At 46.3% G+C, this 16,077-nt stretch overlaps 1 protein-coding gene across 10 annotated transcripts in view; it reads left to right on the top strand.

Annotated features, from left to right (window-relative positions):
- Window positions 1-16,077, top strand: part of LOC138581369 (uncharacterized) — a 3,536,879-nt gene that overhangs the window by 1,741,674 nt on the left and 1,779,128 nt on the right. The window lies entirely within an intron of this gene.

The following is a 16,077-nucleotide window of genomic DNA, read 5'->3' as shown; positions in this document are numbered from 1 at the left end:
TCCATTGCTGCTCTTCTATCTGGATGTTCAAGTCTCTTTCCCATTTAGTTTTTATGTCGTTCGTGGATGGTGTGTTGGCCTGTGTTATCCTGTATAACATGGAGACAATACCTGTGAAGCCTTCCTCCGTGAGGATTTCTGTTAGAAACGTATGGGTTGGAGGCGCATTCGGGAACGTCGGCCACTTTTTCCTGCAGGCAGCTTTTAGTCCTTGATAATGTAAGGTTGTGGATAGGCTTTTCCCTACTCTATGTTGGATTTCTGACAGCTTGAGGAACCAGCCTTCAGGGAACAGGTCCCGACCTTTGCCTGCTTTCCAGGGTCCCAAGATACTTGTATGGTGGGATCCATTGTGGGTTCCAGCCCTGGGTAGTGCCATAGAGGTGAGTGTGGCCAGTATGCTGTTTCGCATCCGACACTTCTGAGGATCTGTGCCCACGCTCGTACCGTAGATTCCATCGGGTCGGCAAGTGCCTTTTCCCTAGGTACCTTGGCAAACATCATGCTTTTAAGTTCAAGGGGAGATGCAGCAAATTTTTCTGCATGTATGTGCGCATATTGTTCTACGTTGTTTGCCCGGGATTTTGCAAAGTGTGCCTGTGCAGAATATTAATATAATATATTGGAAATCTTGGGCTGCCAGCCCGCCTGTGTCATAGTTCTCGCATAGTTTGGACCAACTTATTCTGGGACTCTTTCCTCCGCAGACGAAGCATGTGGCGAGTTTTCGTAGTGCGCCAAAGAATGTCCTACCCAACAAGATCGGGATTCCATTGAACAAGTATAGTAGTTTTGGCACTACCAACATTTTCAGTAGGGCTATGCGGCCATAGAGAGACAGCGATAGCTTGATCCATGCATTGAGTTTGCATTCCCGCTGTGCTAAGTAGGGGGTGTGGTTATTGGCCAACAAGGTTTGTCTGTCCAGCGCCATTATGATGCCCAGGTATCTTGTGGTGGTGGGGGACCAATGTAAGCCCTCCATGGCTGCGGTCAGTATCGTGGAGTTGGTTAGCAGGATTATTTCGGACTTGGCTTGGTTGATTTTGTATCCAGAATATTTGGTGAATTCAGCTATGTCTCGTAGTACCGGAGCAAGATGTGTGTTTGTATCCAGAATATTTGGTGAATTCAGCTATGTCTCGTAGTACCGGAGCAAGATGTGTGTCGGGGTTCCTGATATATAACATTGTATCGTCCGCGTAAAGGGAAATGAACTGCGGGGATCCCATTATCCGGATGCCTTTCCAGGCGTGGTTGTGCCGTAAACATGCTGTCATTCCCTCTATTGTCAGTGCAAATATCAACGGGGATAGTGGCGAGCCTTGTCTGGTTCCCCTTTGTAACGAGAAGATGTGTGACAGTGTTCTGTTGGTTCGTACTCTGGCCGTAGGATTGTAATACAGTATGTTGAGGAAACGGAGGAAGCCTGCACCGAACCCCATCTTTCTTAGGATTTCAAACATAAACTTCCACGAGATGGAGTCAAATGCTTTTTCCGCGTCTAATGTGACTGCCACTGTCTGTGATTTGTGGTCTAGTTGTGAGGTGATGGCGAAGAAGCGCCTGAGGTTCAGGGCGGTGGAGCGTCCAGGAATGAACCCTGATTGGTCTGGGTGCACTAGTTTTGTCATGTACGGATTCAGTTTGTTGGTTAGGGCCTTGGCATACATTTTTGTGTCGACGTTGATGAGGGATAATAGTCGGTAAGATGAAGGAGAATGCGCTGGCTTATTTGGTTTTAACAGGACGGTGATGATGGCTTCTCTCATTGTAGGGGGGAGCATTCCGGATTCGAGAGATTCCTCTGATACTTCAAGGAGTCGTGGGGCTAGTTCGTCTCTGAGGATTTTGTAGAGGTCTGCCAGTAGGCCGTCTGACCATGGTGCTTTGCCCGCCTTGAGATCTTTAATTGCTTGTTGCAAGTCCTCCAGAGTTAGTGGTAGATCAACTGTGGCACTTTCTTGTCTAGTGAGTCTAGGGAGTGGAAAGGAGTTCAGGTATTCCTGTAATTCGTCTGTAGTTAATCGGTCCGCGTTCGTGTAGAGCCTGTTGTAGAATTCCCGGAACACTTCATTCACTTCCTGTTGGTCTACATGGGGCCTTCCTTGGTCGACAGTGATGCTGGTGATTTGTGTGTGGCCCAGTTCAGTCTTGATGAGGTTATCAAGTAGTTTGCCAGACTTATTGCCCTCTCCATACTTCCTGGCTTTGATTGGCTGCGCTGTGTACCACACCTCTTGTTCTGCTAATTTCATGATTTTAGAGTGGGCTTCGTGTAGTCTGGCCAGTGTTGCAGGCTCTGGTGCTCTTGTATATTCTGTCTCAGACTCTTTAATGTCTTCTTCTACACGGGTTAGTTGGGTGCGTATGTCTTTTAGTGTGCCATGGACCTTGGAGATCAGATATCCTCTTAGCCAGGCCTTAAAGGATTCCCAGACTGTGTGGTGTGACTTCACTGAGTTCCTATTTCAATCAAAGTAGTCTAGCACCTCGATACGGAGCGCCTTGTGTAATGAGACGTCCCGTAGGAGGTCTGGGGGCATTCTCCATAGTTGGCGTACCGGTGTGGAAGGCCCACTCTGGATTTCAAGTACCACTGGTGAGTGGTCAGGGAGCGTTCTAGGAAGTATATTGCATTCTTTTAGTCCTGAGACATGACTCGTAGAGCAGAGCCAGTAGTCAATTCTAGAACTCGACCCATGGATATATGAATGAAATGTATAGTCTCTGGATTTGGGGTGTATTTCTCTCCAGGCGTCAGCAAGTGGTAGAGATGACATAGCTTATTTTATGGTGAGTGCTGATTTCGAGCTCGGTCGTGGTGTGTTGGGTGTTTTATCCAGGAGGGGATCTAGTATAGCATTGAAGTCTGCTCCCCACAATATCCTTGATATAACTGGAGTTATTAGGGACACTATCTGCTGGTAGAATTCTGGTGTGTCCACATTGGGACCATACGTGTTCACAATGATCAGTTCTTGGCTGTGTAATGAGCCCCATATTATTACAAACCTGCCGTTCATGTCAATTTTTGTTTTTTGCACTTGGAATCCCAGTCTGCGATGGATCATTGTTAGGACTCCCCTCACTTGTGATGAGTAGTTTGTTGTGAATACCAGTGGGCCCCAAGCGCGGCTCAGTGAGTTGTTCATCTGTTCCGTGATGTGTGTTTCTTGTAATAGGAGTATGTCGATTTTATGTCTATTTGCATACAAAATTATTTTCCTGACCTTGATTGGGTTCATAAGGCCCCTCACATTCCATGTTAGTAGTCTGGTACTGTTGGTGATCCGTTGGGACGCCATTCGTGGGGTATTTGTATCGTGCTTGATTTCCCTTCTGTTTTGTAGCAGTCTTCTTCCTGTTGCACCCATACCAGGGTTTTCCCATTTATTGTGCCAACTGTTTTTAACTTCATTAACTTGTGGATGACAAAACTGCATCCTGAACCGGCAACTGGCCAGCGTCTTTCCCATCCCCACCCTCACCTTCCCCCCAATCGGGTGGTGTATCCCTCAAAACCATTTGCAACCTGCAAGTGAGAACTCTTGACTGTGGTGGTAGCGGGGGCCGTGTGGGCCTTCCTGTGCGATACCGCGGCTTAAATTGGCTTGTAGATTGACGCTTTGCTTCTTATAGTATTCTGAACTTTGTGAGCATTTTGTTTCATCTTCTTATGGTTTCAGATGTTGGTACTTACATCAGGTCTTGTTGGGTGTTTCTGGAATATGGCATTCGATGAATGCCATAGCATCTTCTGGTGACTCGAAGAATTGTGTTTTACCTGCATGCTGGATGCGTAGCTTGGCGGGGAACAGCATTGCACATATGACATTTCGCTCCCGAAGAGTTCTCTTCACTGGGTCAAAGGATCTTCGGACAGTCTGCACACCCATTGAAAAGTCTGGGTAGACGTGGACTCGATTGGACTCGAATGTTAGTGGGCCATGTTCTCTTGCCAGGTGGAGTATAAGATCACGATCTCTATAGTTGAGTATTCTGGCTATGATCGTTCTTGGTGGTGCTCCTGGCTTGGGTGGTGTTACTGGTGCTCGGTGTGCTCTTTCTACCAGGAATTGCTTTGAGAATTGTGCTTCCGGGAATAGTGAGTGTAGTAGGTCTTCCAGAAATTGTTCCATGGGCACATTGGACTTACGTTCTGCCACTCCCACAACTCTTATGTTGTTCCGTCGAGATCTAGATTCTAAATCTTCACATTTGCTCTGGAGGTCTTAACATCCTTTTGGATTCTGTCCATGGTTTTACCTTGGGTGCTTGTTGTGTCCTCTAGTGTGGCGACCCTGTCCTCTGCCTCAGAGACCCTGGTGTTTAGTTTTTTAATATCTGTGCGGATGGGGGCGATGCTATCACCGATGCCGTCAAGTTTGGCATTTATCGCGGCAAATCCCTTTTCCATGGCTGCCATGTATGGGGCCATGTTTTGTGCTGAGGGGCCCGGGGGCAGATCTTCGGGTGTTTCCGTAGGTTCAGAGTCTTGTTCTGGCTGGGGGGGTTTGCAAATGCGTCCATGGGCCCCTTTTTTCCCCTTGTTTTTGGCACCTCCAGCCATGTTCATGCGTTAGATATAGGTTAATCTGGTGCAAGGCGGTCAAGGTTTGTGTTGGCCCTTTGGTGTGTTGACAGAGGCTTTATAGGGGATTCACGTTTGGCTTTTATTGCAGGATTTATTGATTTGCACTGTAGTCTATGGGGCACTGTAGTCTATGTTTTGGTATACAATAAAGGTTATTCGCTTTCAAAGGAGAATACTGCATCTCATCCCATGGGATCCCTTTACCACCTTGGGCCTTGTCTCCTCCCAGGTGATCCTCTCGCAGTACACCACCCGCAAGGTTAGGATCAGGAAGCGTCTGCCTTTCACTGGCCACCTGGGAGGAGACTTTAGAGAGGGTTAAAGTGAGGGATCCATAGGATTCATCATATACCCCTTCCAACAGATGTGGAGGCATTGGCCAAAAAGGTCTGGTCCAAGCCTCATACTAGGCAGACTACTAATAAAATGCTTGATGCTAAGTATAGACAGGCAGATGGCAAAACCAATGTGCTGTCCGCGGACCAGAAGACGCATTTGTCAGTCATAGTGCCACATCAATGCTAAGCCGCAGGCGTCTGCCACCTCAACTACCACTGTGTCCTTGTTAGCAAAGGAAGACAGGACGCTGGAAGCCTTCGGGGAAACAGGAATACCTTAATGCAGGCCTACATATTAGGCAAGCAAATGCGGACGCCATGCTAGCAGCCGCTAAACAATGGCTGTTGAGAGAAATCTTTGATTTTCTGCTAGAGTTTCCTATACACAAACAGGCTGTATTCAAATCAGGGCTAGCGGAAGCCCAGATGGTGGCGCAGGACATGATGGAAGCAGGTGTGGCCCATATAAACACAGCGGGCGGGCCATCAGTATAGCCATGGACATGAGGCGCTCGGCCTGGATGACGGCCACTAACTTTAATGCAGATGTCCAAGTGCAGATTCTTGACCTACCTTTCGAGGGGGTGGAGTTATTTCATTCCTCAATGGTTGAGGAGCTTAACAAAAAGGCGGCGAGCTCCCAGACTGCTAAGTCCTTGACTATATTAGCCAAGCTAGCATGTAAGGTCTTTGTTTAGGTTCAAAGCAGATCGGCCAGAGGGAGAAGAGTTGGTGGTTTCAGCAGGGTTTCAGGAGCGCAGATTATGACAACCCGACAGGTCGCCTAGACTGCATAGGCACAAGCAGCAACAATCTTCTACAAAGGGATTCTACCAGTCCCACTCCCAAGCCCCGGCCTGAGATGGAAAGAAACAATGAGGGGGCATCCATCTCCTTTGGGGGGCAGGCTTGCCTCTTACACTCAGTTATGGCGTGAGCATTTTGCAGACCTGTGGACCATTTTGGTGGTCTCGATGGGTTTCCGCCTTGATCCTCCATCCATTTCCCCCACCCCTTTTGCAGACTCCCACTCTTCTGGCAGCAATCTCGGCTTTAGTGACCAACAGAGCAGGGGAAGAAGTTCCTCCCTCTCAGATAGGATCCAGCTTTTATTCAAAAAAGAACCGGGCGGGACTGAGAGTGGTGCTCGATCTGCCATTCCTCAAACTCAATCGACTCCTTAAAAAATTCAAGATGGTTACGCTGGCACCGATAGCGGAGTCCCTGTGAGGGGAGACTGGATGTGCTCCCTGGTCCGCAAGGATACTTACCTACATGTCCCTATAGGTTCACTGTTATGGGGCTCCATTTCCAGTACAAAGACTAATGAATTTGGTGGCCCCGATACTCCGATCAGAAGGACACCATGTTTACGCATACCTGGACAACAGGCTAATCAAAGCGACTTCTCCAGGTGCGATGCAACTTACAGCACAGCGTCTCATGGACATTCTGTACGAGCTGGGGTTCTCGATCAACCAGTGCAAGTCACAGCTAGCCTCTGCTCAGTCATTGGTGCTTCTGGGCCTACTGCGGGACACGCAGGAGCAAATGATTTTCCCTACGCAGGAAAGCAAGCTATACACAGTCCAGCAATCACACCCACAGCACCAGACCATTAGTTCCCTGTATGCAAGGAGCATTTTTTAGAAAAATGTATGACCCTCATGAGATCCCAGCCAATGGCGGGAATACATAAAGGGATCCACGCCTCGAGGGCTTCCATTGGCCACTTTCTAAGCAGAACATCAACCGCATGGTGGTTCCAAAACTTGCTGTGGATCATGGTGGCTTGCCTCCTGGTGGTCCCCTTTACCAGGCTCAAGATAAGGAGAATTCAGCATCATCTGGTGAGCTGCTGGAACCAAGAGTATCAGGGTCTAGACTCACCTGTGGTGTCTTGTGCGTGGTCTTCTTGATGGTTTTCTCATTAGAGTTCTTCTTTTTAGTGCCGCTCTCGTGAAGATAGGGGCAAGCCTCCTCAGACGCCACCCTGCCCATTGGAAAAACAATCAAGCAGGGTAGCTCTGGGGAGATAGCCAAGAAGGCAGGAAACCCTTAGGCAAGGGGAAAAAAACAGCAAGAATGGTCCATGGGAAGTCCTGACCAAATCCAAGAAGGCAGCTGCTTGATTCCTGGAGTGTGAAGAGTTGAAGTGGCCACAGGTAGTCAAGGGAAAACAAGGTCAGCAGTGGAAGCAGAGGAAACGGTGTGCAACACTGTTAAGAAGGGTCATGGCCAACAGCGTCACAACATGGGGGTGGGGACAAGGAAGGAATCGGGAACGAATGGACAAAGGCAAGGAGACACAAAGCTCTGAGCAGGGCACCAAAAAGCCGAGCGTTGAGACGCGACAGAGATCAGCACCGTTAGCACACATAAGCACAATGTCTAGAAAGAGTAGATCACGTGTCGCTTGACACATGGCGGCCATGTTGGAAGGAAAAATGGCACCTGTGAATCGTGAACGGTGCTTCCAGCTAGACCAGAGTATCCTAGGACGGAAAGGCATGACAGAGGACTCACAGTCCACCAGGATAACCACACCGGCAGACAAGTATCCGGACCGCTTATGGCGGAGCGAAACGAACAACCTCTCTGTGGCTATGCCTTTTCTACAACCGATGGCGTCAGTAATGATAACAATGGAATTGTCACTAGAGGGCTGGGGACCAACCTAGGCAGCCACTCAGAGCACGGGCTGTGGTCATGCATGGACAAGGATAGCCACATAAATGTGCTAGAGCTCAGGGCCATACAACTAGCTTTGAGAGCCTTTCTACCTCTGGTCAGGAACATGGGAGTCCTTATTCAAACGGACAGGTCCACATGAATGTATTACATTGTTATGCAGACTCCTGTGCAGTGCCCTTAGGGACCAGTACACACAATTAAGACTACAAGTGGTAATACAAGTTCACCTTTGGTACAAGCCTGTACTACTATGTTAAAGCGGTAGCAGTAGGAGAGCAGCCAGGCTTATCTCAAGAATATATGAGCAGTAGCAGAGATTACACAAACGGACCACAATTACTGTGACTCAAGCAAACACAAGGTTTTAGGTACAAAATATGAGTACATTTATTTATTTTAAAAATTATTTTATTGGCCTTTACAAGCCTTTAAAAGGAAACAAAAAAGAAAAAACTCACAACAAAAGGTCACATTTTTCCATCTCAAGTACATAGAGTAATTTCCTCCTCTGTCAGTAAGCTTCTTGCAGCCACCACACCGCCCATTATGCAGCAATGATCTGTGGTTTCCAAACATTTTTCAATCTCATCTAGGAACAGCGTTAGGGCAAATATCAGTTTTTTGTTCTCTCTGATGTACATCATATGCCACCACTCTTCAGCATTCCTCGTAGACAGATCTGCAATCAGTGGTCCAAAAAATGTGCTTCTTTGCGGTAGGAGTAGGGGGCAAGATAGAACGAGATGTTTGGTCGTTTCCTCATATAGTTCACATAGCCTGCAGTTCACATTCGTCTTGTCCATGCCAGCCCAGTTTTTGGTTCTCTCTTTGGTCTTTAACAAGTTTAAACGGAAGCGCATATATGTTGATCTTCTCTTATCGTCAGGAAACAGAGCTACATAGTTTGGGAGTTTGTTGTACGCTGGAGCTTCCCACGGTACATCTTTCATTAGTTTAGTGGCAGTTCTTTCTTCGCCAGTAAGGATCCAATCGAGTCTCCAGATCTTTTTTTTCACTAAGTCTGGGTTGTCGCGGAGAGATATGAAATCTGTTTCATACATTGTCAGCAGCTCCTCGCATCTTATACTCCACAAGGATAATAGACACTCCGGGTTTCCGCTAATTGGGTTGCTCAGGATTTGAAATTGCAGAGTAACGTTTGTCAAAATGGTTTTCCTGTATAGCGCAAGCGTGTTCCAGCAGATACGGGCCTTGATAGAGATCAGCCCTAGCTTGTATCGTATACAAGCTGTTGAGGTGTTATTGGGTAGATGAAGAGTTTTCACCCAAAATATGTGTTCCAGGGTTGACCAGAGTTTTTCCGGGCATCCAAAAGCGTTTTCCGCCCCATAGATCAAGGCTGGGACCACTTTCTGTTGGTAGAAGGTTATTACCGGCTTTAGTGAGAACTTCCCGTATTTTATATTCAAGATAAAAGCCTGGTTGGCAAATTGACGACATTTTATTTTAGCCATCTCCGACCAATGCTTATCATTCATAGTTGTGTCAATCTGCATCCCAAGGTATCTAGTGCTTTCTACGGTACTTATAGTTTCTTTTCCTAGGTGCCACTTAAAAGTTTTGTTGTGTCCATGTCCACCACGGTTTAAGTTCTGTAGCGTTAGTATTTCGCTCTTTGCGTTGTTAATGACCAATTTGTTGTTCTCCACATAGCATTTTATTGTGTTCATTTTACGCTGGAGACCGATCGGTGTTAGATTTAACAGGATCAGGTCATCCGCGTATAGCATCCAACTTAGAGCGGACCCGTTAATTTTTGGTGAAAATGATCGTGGCTCATCAATTGCGCTGCCTATATCGGACAGAAACAGGTTGAATATTATGGCCGCCAGTGGGCATCCCTGCTTTACTCCGCAGAAGGTGCTAATTTCCTCTGTTAGGGTTCCGCACTGATCTAGTCGCACCTTGATGGAGGTGGCAGTGTGGAGTTCTTTAACTGCGGATAGTAAGCTAACAGGACATCCCCAGTTCGACATCTTGGTCCAAAGGAGCTCTCGATCAATGGAATCAAAAGCCTGAGAAAAGTCGATAAGAGCTAGATAGACCTTTCTGCCTGATCTTATAGATTCCATTTTTAGCAGATTAAAAAGCAAGAGGTTTAGGCCACAGCCGACTCCCTTGACGAAGCCAGTCTGTCGTACATCCATGTGGCCGCTATCCAGGCTGCCAATTTCTTTTGTAACGTTGAGGCGTAGACTTTCCCCAGCACGTCCAAGAGCGCTATGGGCTGATAGTTTTTAGGTTCCAGACGATTCCCTTTCTTGAAAATGGGAACTATTATGGCCTTCTTCCATGATCTCGGAGTGACACACTGACTACAGATTCTGTTGAATAGTTCTTTGCACACCTCAGCCCATAGGTCGGGGTTTTGTTTTAAGATGAGGTTCGTCAGGCCATCAGGCCCAGGTGCCCGCGAGGTACTAACGTTGTTAATTATCAGCAATACCTTGTCTATGTTGAAATTAAGGTTCCATCTTTCCAGTGTCGAAATTGGATGGTATGTCTATCTACTTTTTTTGCGGTAAAGCTCGGAATAGTGGGATATCCACACTGTTTCAGGTACCATGTTGGTTATTAACGCTGATTGAGTGGCACCTGCATTTTTCAAAATTTTCAGCTGAGTTTTTATTTCCCATCTTTTCCATCAGATATTCTGCATCATTTTGGAACATCAGGGCTTTTTTTGGCAATGCGCTTTTCATTCAGGTAGCCCATAACGTCCTTAGCTCTTATATTTCTTATGGTATTACGTAAGGCCCGCTTCCGTCTCACATAACCTTTGCGTCAAATTTATGTTTATTAGCAAAGCCGACCTTTCTCGGACCCTGCCTTTTTTCCACGAATTGTTGGAGCAGATGAGCATATTCCACTCCAATTTCTTCGTTGATGTAATTGTTTTTAACCATAGACACTTCATCTGTTTGGACTTTCAATCTTGTTCTGTTCGGCTCTACCAATATTTGATGATTCCATAGCCCATGTTCCATTTGGCTTGGGCTTGCGATAGATAGAATCACCATCTCGTGATCACTATGCATCATAGGCACTATGAGCAAGGAAGAAGTCATTTGCTGGATTTTTCCAGATACGAAGAAGTAGTCTAGAGTTGAGTTTTGCTCTTCTCTCCTCCATGTTGGATTAGCCGGTATATCGCCAAGGGTGTTTCCGTTTAACATGGCGAGATTTCACACGTCCATCTCTGACATCCACCTTGCAGCCAGGCTATTATGTTTGTAAATGACTTTTGCGTTTTTGGAGCTAACAGACAAGCAGTTGAAGTTTAAGTCTCCACAATTATGTTTGCTGTCTCATTCGCTAGCAGAAGTTTGTCATCTACTGTGGAGACTTGATCTATGAATATCATTGTGCAAACTTGCAGGTGGTTCCAATATAGGTTGATGACATTAAGTTGGTTGGCGGTGTCGTTTAGTTTCTCTGTTACGCTAATCGTGGTTACCTGTATGAATGCCGAATAATTTACAGAGTTAATAATTCAGCAGCCCAAGCCTTTTTTTGCAAATGTTAGTAATCCAGCCATTGGTCTTCCTCTAGTTTTTTTAAAGGCAGGATTGATCACCACTTCATAGATGTCTGAAGTCGGGCAGGTATGCAGCCAAGTTTCCTGAAGACAAACTATGTCAAGGTTTGCTGGCCAAAGATCCTGAAATAGGTGTGAAAAGCCTCTGGTGTTCCATGAGCCGATCTTGAGAGAGGCTCGCTCCTCTTTCTCTTCATGTTATGATCTTGTACGTCTATTGAGGGCTACTGCCAACCAGCGCCAGTCGGTTGAGACCTCATTAGAAGTCATTGGAGCTGTCTGGTCAGCAAACCTCTGGTCCGAGTTGGTATCACCTTTAATTGTGATTTGGATGTTATCTTCTTTGATCATCTTTCTTGTAGGTTCGAGAGGTGCACAGGTGGGAGCCGTCATTTTATCTGTGTTAGAATGTCGGTGAGAGTCACTTGCTCTCGGAGTTACCATGCGTCTGAATGTTGTTTCTTCAGTGTCGCGTTTGGCAGAGGATACTTTGCTAATTTGCAACTTGTCCGTGTTTGTCATAGTTTCAGGCTCCTGTTCAGTTTTGGCTTTGTCCCATACTTCCAAAATGTCAAAACCCAATGACATAAGTACTAGGGCTGCATCCAGTACTATGTTTAAAACTATTTTAGATCTAAAGTGAAGAATAGTTTTGTCATTGTGGGCTTCTTCTGGAAATTCCACTATTTGTATGTCCTCTGATTGAATGGTTCTGAGTGAGGGCACATAGTGAAATAAACGTAAGTCATTAGACCTGTTGAGTATTAGTTTGTCGCTACTTTCAATGCGTTCAAGCAAGGCCCTATGTGACGTTTGGTCTTTGCTTCGACCGCTACTGTCGCTTTTATGCGTGATCTTTGGCTCGCTTCGAGTAGCGGTTTTGTTCTGGACGTCGGCCTGATTGGCAGCAGATCTTTCATTGCTCTTGGGCACTTGGGTGTTTTCAAAGGCTTCATAAGTCTTAACGCTGTTCTTGGAAGAAGACAGGGCAAAGCCCCTCAGGTTTGCATCTACGCTCTGCTCAGATCTCAAGGATTTCCATATTTGAGCAAGCGCTTTTCGCCTATATTCCAGTGTTTTGAAGTCAGGACTCCGTGACTCTGCCAGAGAAGTAACTTGGATGGCCGATTTTTCGACCATTGTACAGTGTGTGGTAGCTCCATCTAAGATTTGAGTGGACGCTTGATCTCTGCCTTTGAGTCCAGCTGGAGAGTGCTGGGGAACCGCTAGGACGGCGCCCTCATTCGTCTCCACATCTTCGTCCTCAGTTACTAGGTCTTCATATACAGACAAGTCCATGAGGTCAGTTAGAGAGTCTTTGCCGTTGTTTTGTGTGACCGGGCTCTTGGCTATGTCAGCAGTCGAGAGCTCCGGTAAGAGCTCAATAGTGTTTGCTTGACGTGACGCTTCTAAGTTACTGTTGTGAACAGTGACGTTAATGGTCTTTAAATTTCGCAGGAATTTTCTTGAGTCATTGCCTCTTTTCTGGTTTTTTTGTCGTTGTTTTTTTTTTTTTTGTTTGATCGGGTTTGTGTTTGTGTGCTCCTGTTTTGTGAGAGTCAGTTCTATTACATGTATCAGCTATAGAGCTGTTTTTATTGGCCGCCAGTGGCATCGATAGCACAGAGTGCGTTTTTTTTTGGGTTTTCTCTGATATTATCCCAGTTGCATCTAATTTCCGAGAGGCAGCTCCTTTAAATATTTCGTATATACTTTTGTTTTATTCCGTGGGCATCTGTGTAGGGATAGCCAGTGGATCCTGAATGCAACTTGGCCCTGTAGCCGTGGCTGACGTTGAAGGATTTTGGGGATCCAGCAATGCATGGTTACTTAGTCCTCTACTACTTTCCAGAGCACTGGCAAAGCTCATACTTGTGACTTGTCCTTCCGTTGCTTTAATAGGGGCCTCCCCGATCTCTGTACATGGATTAAAGTTGCTAGATGGATTTTGTCTACACTCCCCTGGTTTTGTTAATCCAGGGATGTTCAGGATAGACTTAAGTCTGTTCTGAGAAGTTTGCTCTTGAGTACTGACGATTATAGCCAGATGGTTGGAGTCGGCTCCCGATGAACTTATTACTTCATCTAGCTCAAGATTCTCTGTTGAAATTTGAATCCCGTTAGTGCAGACGTTCATCGGAGGAGAGTTTGGGGGCTCTAAGGTTCGGTTCAGGGGTACAAGTTGCACAACAGTTTCCTTTGGCGTGCACTTTGTCTCAAGCGTCTCATGATCTTGTTTGCCATTGGGCGTGGTCTGACTGAGTTTCAATAGGCTCAGAGCTTCTCTAGCAATCTCGGCTAATAGTTTTTTGTCAAGTCTGTTGTTTTCTTTTTGATCTATGATTGTTTGAAGTGATTAGTCTAAATGTTTCCTTACTGCCATAGTTTCCTTACTTGCTATATTAAAGTCTGTTTCCATGTATATTAGTTTTGAGTTCATTAGCGCAACCAGCGTTGCTAAGTCCTTAGAATTATCGTTCATTTGTTCGTATAGTTTTAAGAACGGGGCAATCGTAATGGCCATGGAAGACATCAGGATCGGTTGCAGGTCCTTGCTGAGTCTCTCGATCAAATTTGGGTCAGGATGGCGCTCCTTTATGGGCTGTCTCACTTTTAGGCGTCTGACTTTTGGATAGTCCCGCTCTATAATGGAAGAGTCAGTTGAGCAAGTTCCACCGGAGGTGAAGCTAGTGTCAGATGTTTCATCATCTTCGTTGTTATGGAATAATACTTGTTTCACTTTCTCAGTGTTTTTGATAGAGGGCTGAGTCTGATTTGACATAGAATGATGTCTTGCTTGTGAGCAGGCTAGAGAAGGGGAAGGGGTATGATCAACTTGTCTTTGGTGTTCCGTGCAGCCTTCTGCGTTTGGTCTAGATCTGCGTGAGGGGTGTTGCCCCTGAAGTCCAACATCTCTTCAGTAATACATTCGAAAGGTGACAAGGTTCTTTTAGGTCTTGTTAGTGTGGATGCACAGTTGCTGTTAGTGTTACGAATCTTGTTTATCTGAGTAATGCCTTCCAGAATTTTGGTCACTACTTCAAGTGAGTTCCTTCTGTTGTTAAAGGTTAATGGTGGATCACTTTTTCCATTTAGCAAATGTGTGTGTGAATTTGGGGGGCAAAACACTTCGTCTTCGATTGAGGTGATACTTTTGTCAGGGCGAGGTGCTACTTCAGGTTGAAGGCAGGCGCTTTCAGTGTTTGTTGTGAATTGAAAGGCGAGAGGGCTACTGACAGACACTATGTCATTGTGTATTTTAATCCGGTTTGTTTTACTGAGGCCGTCAGTTGAAGAGCCCAACAGCTTGACAGAGCGCCTGGCGAGCACCATGAGTTTAAGAACATTCAGGTGCAGAGGGTTGAGTGAAGTGTTTCTATTCTGTGCGTCCAGCCAGAATTTTGGTCACTACTTCAAGTGAGTTCCTTCTTTTGTTAAAGGTTAATGGTGGATCACTTTTTCCATTTAGCAAATGTGTGTGTGAATTTGGGGGGCAAAACACTTCGTCTTCGATTGAGGTGATACTTTTGTCAGGGCGAGGTGCTAATTCAGGTTGAAAGCAGGCGCTTTCAGTGTTTGTTGTGAATTGAAAGGCGAGAGGGCTCCTGACAGACACTATGTCATTGTGTATTTTAATCCGGTTTGTTTTACTGAGACTGTCAGTTGAAGAGCCCAACAGCTTGACAGAGCGCCTGGCGAGCACCATGAGTTTAGGAACATTCAGGTGCAGAGGGTTGAGTGAGGTGTTTCTATTCTGTGCGTCCGGACAACAAGGGGTTAAGCAGTCAGACGCCTTGAGCGAGTGGACTGCGCACGCCTCACCGCTGCAGGACAGACCCAGGGGCGGGGCGCCAGTACCGGAGGGCAGCTCGGCATAAGTGGAACAGCAGTCAGCGCCGGGACAGCTGCCCACGACCCCACCACTGGGCCCCCACCACAAGCGTGATGTCATCCGCTCCTCAGCTTTCATAAGTGGTAGCTGTTTGCCGATTTTGGAACCAAGTCTCAGGCGCATTGAGGCAGCGGTGGTTACAGCCTCACGCACATTGTCTGTAAATACAGTCCCACATTCAATGGCAATGTTTGTATTTTTTATTTTACTTACACGTTGTTGATCTGTTGGGGGCACATTCGAGTTATTTGCATCAGAGATTGACTTCCAGCGGTGCAGTTGCAATCTTGTGTGAGGGGGTGGCAGCAATTGCAAGCATCATAGGGGTCTGCATAGTCAAAGACTCTTCCATAAGGGTGGCCGCACTCCACACTCCCTCACACCCAAACACCAAAAAACACTGCGCACACTGCGCGCTTCGCGTAGGAAAGGTGTTTTGTACTGCTTCCTAGAGGAAGCAGTAAGAGCGGTGGTAGACAGACTCCAGCAGTGTCAGCAGAAGAAAGATTCCAGGCAGTCACAGGAACACCAAAACACACTGCGCAGTACATTTATTTTTAAACCATCTGTAAAACACAACACTTCTATTAATTCAAAACCACACGTAAAATACACTACAACCAACCAATTCTCTTGGCACAGAATAACTCAGGGTAAGTACCTAATGTTTTGGCGGACCAGTGTTGTGAAACAAAAGACGTTACCGGGAACACATATGCGATCACTTTTTGACAGCTCGGTTGTATTAAAGAAACGCGTATCCGTGGCAAGAAATGTTACCGGGGCAAAACACACTTAGTACCTGGGCTAACCAGAGAGAGTTGGGGGCAAAAATCATATGTAATACTTTTGTCAAGGCAGACAGAATCAGAGAACACTCGATGACAGAAATACAAAAGTCAATGGGCCACGGCCCGTGTCAAGTGGAACAGGGTTCCTGTTGTCAAGGATCACACAGTCAGATAGTTCAAGATTCAACGTTGCCAGGAGTACTTGG

The sequence above is a fragment of the Ambystoma mexicanum genome, chromosome 3p, assembly GCF_040938575.1.
Source record: "Ambystoma mexicanum isolate Mex_15411 chromosome 3p, UKY_AmexF1_1, whole genome shotgun sequence".
Classification (NCBI taxonomy): domain Eukaryota; kingdom Metazoa; phylum Chordata; class Amphibia; order Caudata; family Ambystomatidae; genus Ambystoma; species Ambystoma mexicanum.
This window is presented reverse-complemented; position numbering and strand designations above follow the sequence as displayed.